The sequence below is a fragment of the Eucalyptus grandis genome, chromosome 11 (assembly GCF_016545825.1).
Source record: "Eucalyptus grandis isolate ANBG69807.140 chromosome 11, ASM1654582v1, whole genome shotgun sequence".
In the NCBI taxonomy this organism is placed as follows: Eukaryota; Viridiplantae; Streptophyta; class Magnoliopsida; order Myrtales; family Myrtaceae; genus Eucalyptus; species Eucalyptus grandis.
Genome location: NC_052622.1, coordinates 31,681,901 through 31,687,548, shown reverse-complemented (window position 1 = coordinate 31,687,548; position 5,648 = coordinate 31,681,901). Strand labels below are relative to the sequence as shown.

At 41.3% G+C, this 5,648-nt stretch overlaps 1 long non-coding RNA gene across 2 annotated transcripts; it reads right to left on the bottom strand.

Moving 5' to 3' along the window:
• Window positions 1-682: 682 nt before the first annotated feature.
• LOC120289328 lies at window positions 683-1,790 on the bottom strand. Of its 2 annotated transcripts, none has more exons than XR_005547251.1 (3): window positions 1,727-1,790; window positions 980-1,092; window positions 683-828 (listed from the first exon to the last, which is right to left on the bottom strand). It is a non-coding gene; the product is annotated as an uncharacterized LOC120289328 (long non-coding RNA). The 2 variants fall into 2 exon arrangements; XR_005547252.1 differs by having other exon boundaries at window positions 767-841.
• Between the last annotated feature and the right edge of the window lie 3,858 nt (window positions 1,791-5,648).

The window sequence follows — 5,648 nt, the reverse complement described above, 5'->3', positions numbered from 1 at the left end:
TATTAATTCGAAACCGAACAGCATTTTGTTGAGATTCAAAGGTAACATAGCTTTCAAAGAACGCATTGGTGTGATGAATGTGTAGTGACACGTACTAAACTCATCCAAACTAACTAATAAGTAAACAGGTCGCCTATATGCACATAATCACATATGATGGCCATTGGCCTGTTCACCAGTAGCAATTTGTAGCGTTGTCCATCTTGACCAACGAGATGCACATAACAAAACCAAAGACAAAAAAAAAAAAAAAAAAAGAACCTCAATAAATTGCCACATAACAAGAAAATCCAAAGTTTAGGCCTCAAAAGCAACCATGGAAGATGAGTGAAATTACAAACAAATAGACAAATTGGACAGCCATGAAAAAAATTCTTACCATCTCTTTTGTGAAAATCACCACCCCGCAAAAAGCAAAGAAAAAGAAAAATAAAAAAAAAATTAATGAAAAATCCAATGGTGAGAAAGATAATATTCAAAGAAATGTATGTGAAATGTTAACCAAAGAAAAGATCAAAGGGTGGACAACATGGTAAGTACAACCTTAAAACTATATCATAAGAAAAGCATCGTGAGCATCAGCCCGTATCCTATAGCATAAAGAAAGGTAACTAACCAAAAGAACCTATTTAGCCTTACACAACCATAAAGGCCAAACTTTCTCTAGAACAAAGCTCTTACATGAACAAACAAACATACACGAGCCATAAAGCCTCTAATGATCCGATGGAAAAATGACCCCTTCAAGTGCGGTGGCCTCCCGTCTTCGGCCAATTCCCTTCTCTCCGGTATAGAGTGCTCGGAAATTTTCTGCCGTCTTTGGAGCAACTTCAGGAAAAAGCTGTTGAACTGGATTCACAAGAAAGCCAATCAACAGATAAGGATTGTGAAGAATATGCAGCAAATTTCAAAAGAAATGCAATAACTGAGGGCATACAGATGTTAAAAAAATTTAAGATTCGCATTCACAAATGAGTACCTCAAAAATCATTCTTTCAGCAGGGTCCCCATCAATGGAGACATCCATAAAGACCAAAAGATCCTTCTTCTTCATCATCTACTTCGACTCTAAAACAGCTCACAATCAAGGACCTGATGGAATAGTAAAAAGCTGGAGTGACATTTCATAAGAGAAAAGATAATAGAAGACATGCCATTATCCTCTCAAGGGTTCGATACATTTACTGTACCAAAATCTTTTAGGTAAATAATGTGACTCAAATGCTTCTGTGTAACCAAACTGCATACTAGATATCAATCAAACATATCGTGTGAAGGACAAAAAATAACAGCATAAAAATCAAAAAAGATATGCACAAATTGTTAATCAAGTCAGTTACCAATTCTTAAGTAGTTATGGCTCGATTACAGGATATAACATAAGCAACAAGGGCCCCTTCCCTAAAAATGAAAATTCAGTACAAGACAAGCAAATCTGCTTGCTCATGACTTAAAAACACATCACATCCTTTGATTTGAGGAAGGGGCAGGGGATCAACAGTTCACCTCGTAGATGTGCTTCATCAAAAAAGAAGTATAATCAGATCGCATAAGTATTACAAATCCCATCAGATCTACTTGACACGAACTAGACAAGTTATGCCTCATCACAAAACAAAAATCACAGAGCAAAATGCAAATGGCGACCGCCAACCTGAAGAACCCAACTCAAGTGCCCATGAATCATAATCTCTAGGTTAAACCATCCAAATTAGCTTATCCTTACAAGCATATCGAGACAAAGACTTGGGAGGAGCGTCGTCGACCGGTGAGCGGCGTCAAGGGCCAACCGGGCCAGCGGTGTTGGGGGCGGGCCGGCGAGCGGCGTCGGGGGAGTAGCGTCGAGGGCGACCAAGCGAGCAGAGTTGGGGGCGGTTGCGCGAGTGGCGAGCGGCCTCCACCGAGGGGACGAGTGGCGTCCACTGGCGGCATAGACGACAAGCGGCTGAGTAGCGAGGCAAGCGAGGGGTGACGGCGTTGAGGGAGCAGGAGGCAAGGGTGAGACGAGTGCGGGGCGGCGGGCGTCCAACGGCATCCGGCGTCGGCGACGGGCGAGGCGAGAACGGGAGGGTCCGGTTCGGTTCTCGATTCCCGATTCTACCTGAATCGTGGTCATCCCTTGCAAGAGGAAGGAAGGAAGGAAGGAAGGAAGGAAGGAAGGAAGAAGAAGAAGAAGAAGAAGAAGAAGAAGAAGAAGACGAGAAGAATGGGGGTTTCGGCCGAGAGAGGGGAAAGAGAAGAGAGAGAGAGAAGAAAAGAAAAAGTAGGGGTAGGGGGCAGGAAGTGACGTGAGGAGGAAAAAGAAGAGAAAAGAAAGAGAGAGAGAAAAAAAGAAAGGGGAAGGAGGGAAAATCGAGGGGGAAATCACGTGGGGAAGGGGGAAAAGAGAGGTTTAGGGTTTTTTATTTTGAATTTGACCGGTTCCCAGAAAAAAGGAACTGGGAACCGGAACCGGCCTCTTCGGAACCGGGAACCGAACCGGACCCTCCTCCGGTTCGGTTCCGATTCCCGGTTCTACCAGGAACCACGCTCACCCCTAATGGCAACCATGCACATTTGGTGAGGTCAGCAAACTAGCTGTTGCAGGTGAGGATTCACATAGCAGTAGAATCCAGATAAAACTAGTAATCACGAAGCCGGGTCGTCTTATAGGTCTATAAGAGACTATAGTAAAGGGACAACAGCAAATCTATTCTTAGGTAGATTATAAATGTTCAAGAAAAAGGACTGTATGAGCAATTCCATTCTTGAGCAATAACTCGTGTTGTTTGAGTAATTGTGCTCTAGATTAAGTGCATAGGAGTAAAAGCAATAGCTGACTCTTAATAGTATCAATGCTTGCATATTGTAACTGCCAGAGCATATTACTATGCATTCTAGCTCAACGTGTGCCATTAGTATGAAGGGTAGACGTAAGCTTTGGGATAAAGCTGAACCACTACATATTATTGTGTATCACTATTTTATTTTCTTTACTCTCACAAGCACACATTATGATCACAAGCTTTGAAATATCATCTTGACCCGATCTTTACTTAGTGTTAGCTATTTTTGCAAAAGATTGTTAAGTTTTTTAAAACAATCTATTTACCACTCTTTAGGTTGTATTTTTGGCCCCCAACACAAGGTCCCAATTTGGGCCTCCATGGAATCGATCGTGGGTGTCAAGGACCCAAGCTCGAGCACAAAAATCCAAGGCCCAATCTTGATGGACACAGGCCCGGCCTCTATAAACCTGGGCATGGGTGCCAAGATCTCGAGTCTTGCCTTAATTAATTTGGGTAGGCATCGACATCTTGGACTTAGCCTTAATGGACCAGGACCCAGGTAGAGACATCGTTGTCTCAGGTCCGACCTCAATAGACAAGGGTATATGCGTTAAGGACTTGGGCCCAATCTAGATAGACTAAGGCTCGAGTGCCAAGGTCCTGAGCCCAACCTTGATGGACATGGGCCTGGGCGCCAACAACCCAGGCACTGGCATTAGGGTCACAATCACAGCCTTGATAGACCTAGGCCTAGGTGTTAGAGATCTAGGCATGAGTACCGAGGTCTCGTGCTCGGCCTATGTGGAGCAAGGTCGCGGCGCCAGGAATTAGGTAATGGTAATAGAGTCCTAGGCTCAGCCACCGGTGTTGTTGTCCCAAGTGTAACCTCTATGGACTCGGGACGGGGCACCGAGGTTCTAGGCTTGGTCTCTTTAGACCTAGGGTTGGCCTTGATAGACCCTAGCGAATTCGGCCTAGAGAGTAAGCATTGGGGTTTATATGTCCAAATATAGAGTTTCTAGTCCAAGCACTAGTATCTAGTCATATGGGAAAATATTTTTTGTTGACTCATTTCTTGAGCGATCCAAGCACTGGAAAATGAGGAAAATGTTTTTCTGGATATTTTTTTCACGAAACGAAAGGAGTCCTACTTTAAAAAAAAACTACAATAAGAATAAGGTTCCACATGTTTTATGGAAAACAACTTCAACCATATATTTTTACGAATTTTTCGGGACATGGTTCACCAAAAATAAACTAGAAGGAAAATATTTTTTTCTCAATAAAATAAACACATTCAAAAATGAAGAAAATGATTTCCTCTTTTTAAAAAGACGAAATCATTTTCCTTGCTCTTGCCTTCAGTCCAAGCACTTTCTCTTTGTCACCCCTTTTGATTAGTTTTCTTTTTCATTTTTTTAAAATGAAAAAATTAATTCTTTTCTTCTTCCTTTTTTATTTATTTATTTTTCTTTTTCCTTCTTCGGAGGTGAGAGATGAGCTCGCCTAAGGTGAGTGAAGCTCGAACTCATCAATCTAGTGAGGCTTGGCTCGTCGATTCTTGTGAGGCCTTGAGCCTCCCCAACCTCTTGCCAGCCTCTACCTCACCAGATCTGGTGAGGTTGAACCTTGCTCGAGACTGGCTTGGCTCAACTTGGCTTGTTAGAATCTAGCGACCCTCACTAGCCTTCGGTAAGCTTGTTCCTCGCTTGTGGCTGGTCACAAAGGAAAAGGAAAAATGAAAACAAAAATAATAGAATATAATTCTAAAAAAGTGAATATTTTGGTAATATTTCTTTATAAAATCAAATTATATTTTTCATACCAGATGATAGAAAATATTTTCTTGTTTTCAGGTTTCAACCAAATGTAGGAAAATAGTGTCATTTTCTTAAAAAATAACTTTCTCAATTTTTTTTTTCCAAAAATGTCATATTTTTTTGCGAAATAAATGGAGCCTAAGTAAATGACATAGTTGCCTAGCAACAAATGATTGAAAGATCAAGATTAAGGCTTCATTTGTTTTGCGAAAGATATTTTTCAAATGGGTCTTTTTTCTGGGAAAATGACAATATTTTTCGGTGTTTGGCTAAAACATAAAAATGTACTAGAAAATATTTTTTGTCATTTGATATGAAAAATCTAATTTAATTTTTTGATAATTTTGATTTTTAAATATTTTTTCCTTTTCTTTTTAAAGATCGAGATTAAGGCTTCATTTGTTTTGCGAAAAATATTTTTCAATGGGTCAATCTCCGGGCACAGCAACCAACCACAGGCAAGGGATGATCCCTCTTAGACTAATGAGGCTCCACCTTGCTAGATCCGACAAGGTGGAGCTTGCCCATCTTGCCAAATTGGGTGAGCTAGGGTTTTTCTTCTACTTTTCATTTTGAGCTTCTAGTCCGGGAGCAAACCTTGAGCTGCAAAAGAGACGAGTCGACATCAATGGCCTCTCTCTCTCACTACTAGTCACTGCAAATACGAGGCAAAAGATCAAAGCGATCGTTCTCATCACACGTCTGCACAAACAAGTTGTTGCAAAGATGATGACTGCGACGAGACACCATGACCGGCAACATCCTCTCCTCCTGCTATAGGTAAAGACACTCTTGAGGCTTAAGCCTCACCTAGCTCGTTGGCGGGCGATCTCAACTTCGCTAGATCTGGCAAGACGGAGCCTTACTCAAGGCTAGCGAGCTCATTCGTCACCTATGGTTGGGTGCTGGTCATTGCCGTGACCAACAACCAGTCGAGGAATAAGGAAATGGAAAACGAAAGAAAAGAAAAAGATAAGTAAATTATTTAAATTCTATTTTTAAAATATTTTTATAAGAACAAATGTTTTATTAATTAAGGACTCAAGCCCGAGCTAGAGGA